General features: G+C 39.1%; 1 protein-coding gene across 16 annotated transcripts in view; it reads left to right on the forward strand.

Moving 5' to 3' along the window:
• Positions 1–12,654, forward strand: part of Limch1 (LIM and calponin homology domains 1) — a 329,430-nt gene that overhangs the window by 175,762 nt on the left and 141,014 nt on the right. Inside the window, exon 1 of one of the 16 annotated variants that reach the window (XM_087187513.1) lies at positions 3,568–3,798. The exons of 12 other annotated variants lie outside the window; for them this stretch is intronic. The gene's annotated coding sequence lies outside the window, so the exon portion shown is untranslated. Of the gene's footprint in view, positions 1–3,567; positions 3,799–12,654 lie in introns of those variants that run through there. 3 more of the 16 variants (XM_087187526.1, XM_087187524.1, XM_087187529.1) reach the window with 3 other exon arrangements.

Here is a 12,654-nt window from a genome sequence, read left to right on the forward strand (position 1 = left end):
ATAGTTTGTTTTAGTAAAAACCCTGCCAATTCAAGTATGACACAATACTGAGGCACCAGCAATGGAAAGATGCAACTTTATTTCAGAGATTAAAATAAAATGTACATGTTGGGCTTGATCAAATACAGTAAATAATCTTAGGAAGATGACATCTACAGTTTCGACCTGAGTAACTTGGAGGATACTGATGCCATTAATATGAATAATGGGAGCAAGGGAATGAGAAATAGGTTCCAAGAGAAAAGACAAATTCTTGCTTGGACATATTGAGTTGGCTATCTCTAAGAGATATTCATGTGCAGATGTCTGACAGACTGTTGGAAATGTTACTTGGGAACTCAGGAAAAGTTTAAAAAGTTGGACTTGATTAATGAATAGTTTTGAAGTTAAATCTTTATACTTAAGTATATATGAAAACAAGTCATTTTTTTAAATAATCACAAGCTTTACCAATTTTTTTCCTGCCACAAAATGTAGTTTTATCTTTGGAGTGTTTGATCTTGGCAAGGAGTTGAGGAAGGAGGAAGAATGATAAAAGGAATTTGAAACCACAGGAGAAGTCATTAGTAATTGCACTTAGAGTTGAAAATCATGCAGATGGTGAGCTAGGAGGATCTTCATACAGTTGACAGTTTATTAAGATATAATAATACCCACCCAGTCTTGTGCCTTGCAGCCTTTCACTGACCCCTTGATATTTCCCTTTTAGTTCTAGGAGTGTACTGATTTGCTCTGGTCACTGTAACAAGTACTATCTACTGGGTGGCTTAAAGAACTCAAATTAATTTTGTCACAATTATGGATGCTGGAAGTCCAAGATCCAAGTGTCGACAGGGATTGGTTTCTTCTATGGCCTTTCTCCTGGCCTTGTAGATGACTGTCTTCTCCCTATATCTTTACATGGTCTTTCCTGGGAATGTGCCTGTGTCCACATCTCCTCTTTTCATACGGACACAGTCACAGTCTCGATTAGGTTCCACCCACATGACCTCATGTAACTCAATTACCTCTTTAACAGTCAATTTACAGGCATATTCTAAATTATAGGAGGTTAGTAAGGGGTTCAACATATGAATTTGAGGATGATGATGGGGATACAGTTTAGCTCATAGCAGTGAGTAACCCAGCCAAGTCCTCAGATTCTTACTCACATGTGTCATGAATGACTGGAGTTGTTAGCTTAGTCTAATAGCCTCTTCATGCACCAAAATTATTTTTCCAAGCTTGTTTCCATAATTATTCTGTGTCTCTGCAAACGTGGAAAGTTATATATAGCAGTGCTGTAAAGCCTTTTTTTCTGTTTTTATTCCTTCCTGTCTGAAAAAAAAAAGCTGCTCTTTGAAAAAACCACTTGTTCTCCCTTATCTCTCAATGAACAGAGTACAGCAGCGCTTGTGACATTACATCAGTTCCTCACTTTTTCCCCTTAGGAATAAGACCTTCAATTAGGAACTGTGAGAAAAATATATAATAGCAGGGAATACGTATTTCAGCATGTTTTACTTCTTTTTATCATAGTCATAGTTTACCTAAAGAAAAAATTTCTGTGGAACTAATTCTTACTATGTCTTCCTATCTCAGGTTTGGAGGGATTCTATAGTTTGACAACAGGAAAAAAAAAAATACTTAAAGGCATCGTATGATAAGGAGAGCAGCCCAGACTGAAACAACACTTCTGTTAAAGTTGCCTTCCTCTAAGATTGTTTTTGTGGAAAGTTTGTCTGGGCAAGCTTTTCAAAGGAATTGCTTAACACCTGTCTTGCAATTAGCTGGCTTCCTGCTTCAATCTTGGGTAGACTGTCAACTCAAAATGGGTACAAAAATTACTTGCCTTCTCTTTCATTCTCTTCACAGTATAAAATACTGGATTAATGAGTAAGTAGTTTGATATTTATCTTTTCTGAAATTCAGCTTCACTCAGTTTAAAGTTTTGATTTGATTTAACCATTTAAAAAAAATAAAATTATTGATACAATGATAGGAGAATGATTTGTGTGTGTGTGTGTGTGTGTGTGTATGTGTGTGTGTGCACACCAGAGATCGAACTCAGGACCTTGTGCTTGCAAGGCAGGCACAGTGCCACTGAGCTAAATCCCCAGCCTGGGGAATAATATTTTACCTCAGTAGTGTTCCTCGCAAAATCTCCTAAGCTGTCTAACCATGAGAAAAATATCAGACAGATCCAAATAGAAGTTCATTCTGCAAACTATCTAACCAGTGCTCCTCAAAATTGCCAATGTCATTGAAATTAAGGCAAGTCTTAGAAATATGGAAAGTCAGAGGAAACTAAAGAGACATTATAATGTAATGTGGTATTATAGATGAAATCTTGAAACAACTAAAGAACACTGGAGAAAAATGAATAAAATCCAAGTAAAACATGGAGTTTGGTTAATAGTACAGTACTCTACCAGTATTTGTTCATTAATTGCTATAAATGTACCATATAAATTAGGATGCAGGATGTAAATTCTACTTGATCTTTATACTATTTTGCAATTTTCTGTAAGTTTAAAAAATATTATAAAATAAAAATTGTACTTAAAATAGACAATAAAGATAAAAGAGCATAACATAAGGCAACTATGAAATAGGCAAGGAAACACAGAAGTTATTAATAAGTATTAAATGTCAGGCTACCATTTGATGTATTGGTGTCAATAAATGGCAGGATACCAGTGAGCTGGTTGGCATATCAATCTAATAAACTTTTATTAAATGATGAATTGATTGTAAACACTGTGTTTTATAGCATCTGAAATTCCAAACAATAAATCTACATATGGCATTTCTGCTCACATATTTTAGGATCCTGTTTTTAGAATCTGCACAAGGAAATATTTTATGTCCTTCAGGGAGGTTTAATAAAAAACAACAGGTGGAAAATGGGTTTTGCAGTAGCATGAACGACCATAACCATAAATACTAGTAGCTCAGAATTATACCAGCAGAGACTGTAAACACATTAATCACCCAACAGTGCAGAAATTCCATTCTTAGATGTCATCTCTAAGGCACAAAGATTAAATGCCTCCATTTCAATTCAAAACACTGAATAGATATGATAATCCTTTATTTTCATGGGGATTCATGGAGTGAGTTTGATAGTTTCCTCCTCTATAAGGTGGGGTTGATAAATCTCAGCATCATGAAATTAATTGAGATGATACACTGGATGGTACATAGTACGTCTCAGTAAATGGTAGCTGTGCTTATTATTTATTATGCTTATGTTTATTATGATGGCTTTAGAATTTGAGAACCAGAAGCCATCCTGAGATTTATTTTTAAAACACTATTATTTTAACAAAGTGAGGAGACTTAGTCTTAGTAGCTGGTGACTCGGCCAGGGTCATGCAGCTACTTTGTTCCAAATTTGGAACTTGAAGCCTTGTCTCTCAGCTTTGGCTATTCCTGATCCAGCTTGACTGACAGTCCTGCAAGCCTACTGTGTGCTGGCAACTGTCCCCACCTGTCCCGCAGAATTGCATTTGGGCGTTCTTAGCTCTTGTAATGCTTCTTCCTCTTCCTCAGAGGGAATAGAATTCTCCGCCTCCCTCTCCAATAGGTGTGGCAATCGGCTGTCTCTCTCAGTTCATTCCCTTTCACTGCATTAGCATTTCAGCTGCTGCAGCCTGGTCTGGACAGAGCAGGGGTTGGCAGTGGCAGGGACAGCTCTGGGAAGGGGAATATAAGGGCATCTGGGCGGCTGTGCTGGGGCTGACACAGAGGAGATGCCCTTCCCCCGAGTCAGAGTGGGCACACTGGCATTCCACGCCAGCTGTGAGGACCTGCAGGGTAAGTAAAACCCGGTATTAGAAGATTGTGCATGGGGGGCTGGGGATTTAGCTCAGTGGTTCCGTGCCTGCCTCGCAAGGGCAAAGGCCTGAGTTTGATCCTCCGTACCAAAAAAATCAAAAAAAGATTGTGCATGAGTGTTCCGGAGGAAAGGAAGGGAGCTACTTAGATTTTAACAGTTACTAAAAAGTTACTGTTTATGTACTAATAATATGGCTAAAGTAATACCAAAATTACTTTCCTATGAATTCACCTTCTTCTTATCCCCTGATATTTTTACCACCTGTTGCTTTTAATTTGTTTTTCTTTCCCCCTAAGGAAAGCAGTGCTTCTTTTCAGGTGTGTGGCAGAAGTCACATAGAATATAGAATAGTTTGGCAAAAAAATAAAGAGTTTTCAAGAATTTTGTGAATTAGGAACAATACTGCTGTGGTTTAAAAGTTTATCCCAACAGTAGGATGTTCCTCCATAGTACACAGGTAGTGTTACGGGGACTGTGTGTACAGGAGGGGCTCTTTCACCTGAGCTCAGGCTCACTCTCCTCTGTTGTGCTGCCCTCTTTGTGTTCTAGAAACCCTCATTTCTTGGGAGGAGGGAAAGAAGTGAAGAGAACACTCATTCAGGAGAAAGTGGCAGCAGGTCTGAATCCAGGGCTGCATATCCCAGCCTATCCCACTTACCTTGTCCTTCAAAGTCAGTATTTACAGCAAGCAGGGGAAGAAGTGGAGGTTATCCCTGGGCAGCTCTCTAATAAAATCCTGTCAGACCTGTCTGAATGCTAAACACATCGTGGCACTGGTTATCTAGGGGAAGGAAACTTTCCTTCATCAAATTTATGAGGCTGGATTGAAAACCAAGCTGAAACAGAGCCTCTTGAATCCCCACGGCAAAATGATTCATCTCTGTAGAGTTGGAAAAATCTATTTTTATCACCTTTATCCAGCCAACTCCTCATTTTTATTCTCTCACTGAACTACTGCTGTTTCCTTCATGGTGCTGAATAAACCAAATGGCTCCGAGTCCGCAGGTTCCCGGGGGTTGTTTCCAGTGCAGCTGATTCAGCAGCCCTGGGGAGAAGGGGACTGTTCTCTGCCTTGCATGGGTGTGGGTGCTGTGCCAGGTGAAGGTGAGAGAGGACTCCCGGCTGCAAGCTTCGGCAGCTGCCTCTTCTCAGGAATTCGCCTGAGGGGATGTGTCACTCTGCTCCCTGAAGGTCACTGAGGGCCCTGGGGTGGGGGTGGGGGGGACCGTAACTCTTCCTGGCATCCCCAGGGAAGATGGAACAAGAATATACCAGCTTTCTTATGACTTCTTTGCTTGGCTGATAAAGAGGGCAGGGAGAAGTTTCCAGTGCATCTTCATCTTCTTTTACAGCAGAAAGGGACTTCCTGACAGCATTCTCTTCATCTCCCCACTTCGGTTTGGTCTGTAACTGTGCCACTCCAAGCTGCTGCCTACTCCTGCTGGCTCATGTTAGAGGCCCAGGTAATAATGCTAAGAGGAGTGGTGATTGTTTTCCATAAAGACATTTAAAAGATAAAGATATGGAAAAAGAACCCACTTTTACTGAATTTCTTTTGCTAACAGATTCAGCATGCTTACTCTGTGGGAGATCTGACAGATGGTAGTTAGGAAAGCAGCAGCAGTGGTGTTGGCCACATAGCAATAGTGATCCTGCCTGCTGGGGGCATTTTCAGCAGCTGGTATCCAGTAGACACTCAATAAATATTTACTGAATGAGTGGCCAGGATACAGCTCCTCATAGTCCTTGGCCTTCGTAAGTGCTGTCTTTCAGGAGGTAGTGTTGTGTCCTGGTTGGAGGCTGACATTCTAGAGTCAGCCTGCGTGCAAATCCTGGGTTAGCAACCTCTCAGTTGTGTGCTCTTTGGCAGTTTGCTTAAACTTTTGAGGCCCCTGTTTCTTCACCTGTAAAGTGGGCATAATTTCATCACTAGTTTATATGGTTTTCCTGAAAACTAAATGAATGTAGGTAAAGAATCTAGAATTTTTCATAGTACAGTATGTAGTGTAAGATAAGAAGAAAAGCAGGAACAGGAAAAGGAGGAAAAAGAAGAAGAGGATGAAGAGGATCAGAATTTTTGACTTTGGAGGTCTTCAGCAAGGATCTGTATCTGCCCTTGATCATCCTGTCCTTTGCCAGATCTGTCTGAATAGTAGTTTTATCCTTGGATATCTTATAGCCCAGGCTTGAGAAATTACCAAAGTGAACTATAGAATGGAATAGTTGACTTTTTTTCCCTTAAATTCTTTTATTGGTACATTTTAGGTATACAATACATTTACACTTATCATTGGGTACTTGTACCCGTACATGATGTATCTTGGTTCTTATTTTTTCCCCATTCCCTGTCCTCCCTTTACCCCCTCCACCCTTCCCTATTTACAAAGACTTTGTTTCCATTTTTTCCTTTTCTCATAATTTTTCCTTTCCCTTCTATCCTTTCCCCTTCCCCTCCCATTTCCTCTGCCCCTTCGGAGCTTTTCTTCCTATTTCAAATTATCAATGAGTGAAATTGAAAATGTAATTAAAATTTTACCAACAAAGAAAAGCCCAGGTCCTGATGGCTTCACTGCTGAATTCTACAAGATGTTTAGAGAAGAACTATCGCCATTACTCTTTAAACTCATCAATGAAATTGAAAGGGAAGCACTACTTCCAAATTCATTCCTGGAAGCAAGTGTTACTTTGATTCTAAAACCAGGGAAAGACCCAACCAAAAAGGAGAACTACAGGCCAAACTCCCTAATGAACATAGATGCAAAATTCCTCAACATGATACTGGCAAACAGAATAGAGGGTCATCAAGAAGATCATACACCCTGACCAAGTCGGAATAGTTGACTTTTTATTCTGCTTTCAGCCCAGCAGCTGGATTTGTTCCTGGGGTCCCTGTTTGCTGTAAGTAGTCATTTCTTCCACAGCAGCCATCTGTGAAGAAATGGAGCTTAGGAAATGACTGGGGCATGTTTTACATGGCTGGATTCAGTTCTTTCTGTTTGATTCCCATGTAAGTTTTGGCAGTTATTTCCACAAGCATTTTTGTGGAAGGCGCTGGAGAATGATTTTGGTAAACAGCCCCCCTGGTTGTTGTTGGCCATGTCCCTGCAAATACCATAAATGACACAAGTGAAAAGTCCCTGTGGTTTCCCTGCCCCTCCCTGGGCTGACCCCAGGACTGACCTCTGAGAACCAGACCTCAGCCACACTTATGGTGTGAGCAGTGGCCTGGAAGCACTGTGTTCTCTGGCTTCTCAGCAACTCCAACTTGCATTTAGTTTACCCTCACTATGCATCCTGGGATTTTCACTCTCACCCTGACTCTGCTGGAGTCATTTTTGATAGAATCTTATTCATCTTCCTAATTCCATTTTCATTTTTTCACACTCAAAGTAATTAGCCAGCCTTAAAAGTTCCCAATTTATTGATTTTATCCACACTGTTGCTACTACATTTTGCATTTAGAAATATGGAAAAGCTTAGAAGATGCATGGATATGTATATCTATACATATATGAGAGGGGACGAATGGCGGGAGTTCTCTTGTCTCAAATTATTCAACCAAGGTAATTAAGAACTAAACTTGTATATATGAATTTAGTAAAATCTTTAGAAAGCAAAAATGCCTAGAATATTTGATATAAGTAGATTTCTTGGAAGGGAGACCTGGTTGATTAGCAACTGAGCATCCCTTGGTTTCCTACTTCTTTTTTTTCTGCCCTTAAATAGCCTGTGCTGCTTATTTGCTGAAGTTGGGCTATTTTCCTGTTGCTACTTTCCTTTATTTCCTTAAGACAAGTATGTGTAGTGCTTGTAGGAATGAACTCCAACACATTGAAAGTAAGAACTAAAGAAGTTATAAAATAGTCAACATATTATTTTTAAAGAATTACCTGTTTTATTGCAACAAAATCAATTACCATATATTATGGCCAAGTGATCTGTTAACTTTTGAGAAATAATTAAGTAGCCTCTGTTATCATTTCTTAGTGATTTATATGTTATTTTGATGAAAGCTAATTGCATAAAATATGTGATTTGTGAGAAAGAAAGTAACACTTGAAACTATATCGAGGTGATATGGGTGTTAATTCCAGAAAGGAGTGTTTGTCTCCAAGACAACTGGTGTCCTTCAAGCCCCAGAATGTCCAAAGGTGTTCAGTTTTTATTAAACATACATACATATTATATTTTCATAGAAATATGTTGATATATAATTAGATTTAGATATAAAACCATAAAATACATTTAATATGTTTTAGTGTGTTGTTAGGGTCATCTTTGAGCTTCTGTAGAGGTAGTGTTTTGTATCAGAACTTGTATTTAAGAACTTTGGATTTTTCATTAAATTTGCTCAGGGAAGACTGTAAGCCAGGTTAACTGAATATGACAGCTAAACCTTAGGTCTACTTTATTCTACTCTTTAAATGCCCCTAATTGAAGCTTTTTCTTTTTCCTTGAGTACAGGGATGAAGACTAAGGCATTGTCCAGTACACTGAAATGTATCCTCATGTTCAGTGTGTCTGCACTGTGAGCATGATTAATTGGAAAACACATGAAGGGCTATTGTCACCTTCCTAATTCTCCTGTCCAGATCTCAGGTCTCCTGTCAGGCTTCAGAGGTCCAGAGCAGCACCATGCTCTGGAGCTCTGACATCTTGGCCAGGTTTCCAATAAAATACAAAGGCACTCTATGTTATACTTTTCCAGAGAGCATGTGATGTGTGTTTATTTTGTGATGGGTCTTTTTCACTTGATGGAAAGATGTTACTGAATCTTAAGTGAATGATCACTTGCCCCATCATTCTACAGATCCTAGTTTTGTTTTTGCATGAGTAACAGGTTGGAGGAGGCTTGTTTACAAGTCCCCTGTAGAAATCATTCTTCTGCAGGTGTTTACTTCTATATCTTTATCTGAAATCCAACCTTCTCACCTATGGGTACATTTTCCTGCAGCAAATAGCACAGTGAATCATTGGTTATCTATCTCAGACACACCACCTGTGCCCTCAAGCCTGCAACAATCCAGTGATTATTCTGGATGCTTTATGCGCTATGCTTTGGTTGTAATGGGCCAATTGAAAGATAAACTGCTATTAAGTAAATCTATGACTCCTATGAGAACAGATCCAGCTGTCAAAAGAGTTGTAGAACATCACAACTCCTTAAGACTGTGAACATATTTGAGCCCTTTGAATATGTTAATTTTCTTCAGTGTGTGTATATTCACTGAAACTTATAAAAAAGAGAAAGAATCTCAGTAGCAAGACATTTGAAGCCTTTCCTTTTGTATGTTTAACTCTGCAAGATTTTTCTTGGCAGGACTTGAAGAAAACTTGGCTGTCATTTACCCCCTGCTCCTGTTGAGAGGAGCACTTGAGACCCAGAGGCTCTGATGTGGCAGGGAGAAGCCCAGAGAGGAGAGTTGCCTAGCATCCTTGGGGTGCCCAGTGGCTCCCTGATTATTCCATTACCTAGTTATTCCACTGCCTTCATCCTGATCCCCAAAGCTGAGTTCTTCTTTTATGTCTATTATTTCACATATTTCCCTACTGCTGTGGATGTAACATTGGCGCCTACTCTGAACCACACACATTTTCCTACTGTGCTGCCATGTTCTTCTCTGACTGGTAGGTTAGCCCTACCATCAGTAGGGTGGTTATGCTTCCTAACTAAAGAGGTTCATTTATGTGTTCAGGGGAAGCAGATGAGGACTACCCAGGCTTGTCATCATGGGTTTAGTCCTCACAGACTTTCCTACTTGCCTGAATTACCTCTTAGGTTCTTGATCTAACCTCCTGTTGCCAGGGGATAAGAAAGCAGTAAATTGCATTGGTATCTCTTCTCTTTTCAATCTGTCTTATTTCCATCCTGCAAACAACTGCTCTGAACTGGGAAATGCCTATAGGGACTTCAGTCTCATCAGGCAGTTTACTTTGGCTCCTTTTTAATCACCTCAGAGTTACAAAGGTAAGACAGATTTTGCTCATCATCCTTAGTTTGAGTAAGATGTGTGTTGGAATGCTAGAAAAATTTGAAGATATTTTTAGCAACATGCAATGTTTTGATGCATATCTCACCTGAAAATTTTCCCATATTTACTGTTTCTAGTTTTTAACAGCTTCACAAAGGGGTATTGTGTTTTGAGTCAGAAGAGAAAAATATTTTTATTTCCTGCCCTTGACGTTTAGTAGGATTGATAAAAAGCATCAAGGCTCTTTGAGTTCTGGATCTCCTGCAAAAAAACATATTATGTAAGAAAGAACTTGAGTGTTTTTTTCCTGTTTGTCAGTATGAGGTGAGAGTTAGTGTGGAAAGTAAAGGCAGTCACCAACAGGAACAGGAAACAAAGAGATTTGCTAGAAAAATCACAGCAAGAGTGATTGGGGAGCTACCCATTTCTTCCGACTCTAAACTTACTGTTGTTCTTGCCTGATGACTTTTACTTTCTCTCCTCAAGTTAACCTGAGTCTTTCAGGTTAGTTAAAAGGCTCCTTTATACTTGTATAGTCCTGGGGTTTAGCTCAGTGGTGCTGCCCCCTGCCTCACAAGCGCGAGGTCCTGAGTTTGATCCCCGGTACCAAAAAAAAAAAATAGAGGTTATACTTGTATAGTCCTAAAAAGAAACTGCTCTAACTTGAGTTGTAGGATATTAGAGCTATCCAGAATTTTATTAAATAGTTATTTAATTATTAAATAAGTGAGCAATAGTCTCTTATGGTTGATCAGAACTCATTAAAATAAGTCACAAGTTTGACTTTTCAGAAAGGTGAACATACAGTTTACATATTGAAGCAGTTGGGAGACAAAATTATATATTCAGTAAACAATATTCATTTCATTTTATACTTATTTGCAATTTAATATTTTTGGTCATAATTTAGATGGCCCAATTGTTAGATTGGTTAAATTTGCAAACAAAGTATTAATACTGGACTGAATGCTTGCCACAAATTAAGAAATTATTTGTGTTTGGCTTACCTGTTTATTCATTCATCAAGATTTCCCAGACTCTATCAATAGATTTCTAGCAGACATGTGGTTATTTATTATCATGCCTTCTACATAGAGTAGAAAGAAGCTTTCATCCATATATAAGTTTTCAATTTTAATAATCCCTGGGAAACTGTTTATGTTGTTCCTCTTGTCTTCCTGTGGAATGAAATCATTGTATTGATTATTCTTCATGTTTTTTTCCACTTTCTTCTTAGTCTGCTTTAATCTCCTTGCTCAGTCTCTTTGCTCTTTGCTCGTGCTCTTTCAGGCATGTTAACCACTCTTTTCTTGCATGATTTACTGTTCCACTTAGCAGGTTATTCCATGCAATGAGTATATTGCTTTCCCCTGTGATAGATTAAAGTAAAAGTGAGTGTTAGTGCAATTGGAGAAAAAATTGCTCTCTTGGGTCAGCTCCATTCTTCCTCCAGCTCAGCTTAGAATTATGTTAGCCACAGAAATGCCACAAATGCTCCTTTCTCCCATCTTTACCTCACCCACATCTTCCTGTCAGCCTGGGGCTTTACAATATGAAGAGTCAAAAATTTGCAATTGGAGGTGGTTCTTTACACTTTCTCCTTTCCATTATTTTTTTTTGTACTAAAAAATTGTTCATTGTGATGTGGAAAGATTGAATCAGGCCAATTAACATGTCTATCACTGTATTATCACTTTCCCATTGCTGGGACAAAATGCCTGACATACATAACCTCAAGAAGAAAGATTTCTTTTGGTTCATGGTTTCAGAGGATTCAGTCTATGGTAGTCTGGCTTCAAGGCTGAAAGAAAATGATGGTAGAGGAAAGCTGCTCAACTTATAGCGGTCAGAAATCAGAGAAAGAGAAGGAAAGAGGAGGGGACAAGAATATACCTTTCCAGGTCATGCCCCAGTGACCCATCTCCTCCAGCCAAACCCTTCCTTCTAATAGCACATTCAGCTATGAACTCATCAACAGATGAATTCACTGATGAGTATAGTACCCCCATGGTCCAGTCACCTTCCAAATACATGAGACTTTTAGGGGACATTTTAGGTCTCAACCATAATAATTACCTCACATATTTATTTATGATGAGAACATTTAACATCTACTTTTTAGCAACTTGAAATGTACATTATTATTAACTGTAGTTACTCTACTGTGAAATAGATCAGTAGAAAGTATTCCCCCTGTCTAACACACTTCTTGCCCTTTGACCAACATCTTCCCTTTCCCTGCCCATGTCCACCCTCCCCCAGCCTCTGGGTATCCACCATTCTACTCTCTACCCTCATGAGTTTGACTTTTTCAAATTCCACATATAAGTGAGATCATGCAACCTTTGTCTTCTTTTGCTTAATATTCTTTAGAACATTACTTACAGAAGCCCAGTGTCTTGTGGCTTCACCACTTCACAGCTAGGTGACCTCGGAGCAGCTATTTAGTCTTATTCTGAGTTCGCTTTTCTTCCCTGTACAATGAAGATAAACTATCATTCTCACCTCATATGGCTATTGGAAAGCTTAAATGTGCTAATATATACAAAGAAAGTAGTATTCTCACCTGGCATGTGGCACATGGCACATGCTTAGAAAAAGGTAGTTGTGCTGGTGAATGTGTCAGTATGACTCACATCTTTTCCTTAAACTGCTATTTTCCCAACTGTGAAATGGCATATACTAGCACCTAATTTATGAGGACTAAAGGTACATGGATCATGTACCTTTCTGGCCCCTAATAAGCTTTCAGAAAATGGAATGGGAACTTGTTCAGTGGTGTAGATCATTACCTTTTTTCTGTTTATCTCCTACTACAAGGCCCTGTAACTAAACTAGTCAAGTCTCTGTGAGCTGGCTACT

This window comes from Heterocephalus glaber, unplaced genomic scaffold, assembly GCF_053883595.1.
Source record: "Heterocephalus glaber isolate CG9 unplaced genomic scaffold, H.glaber_assembly_v1.0 deba00001509, whole genome shotgun sequence".
NCBI lineage: Eukaryota > Metazoa > Chordata > Mammalia > Rodentia > Bathyergidae > Heterocephalus > Heterocephalus glaber.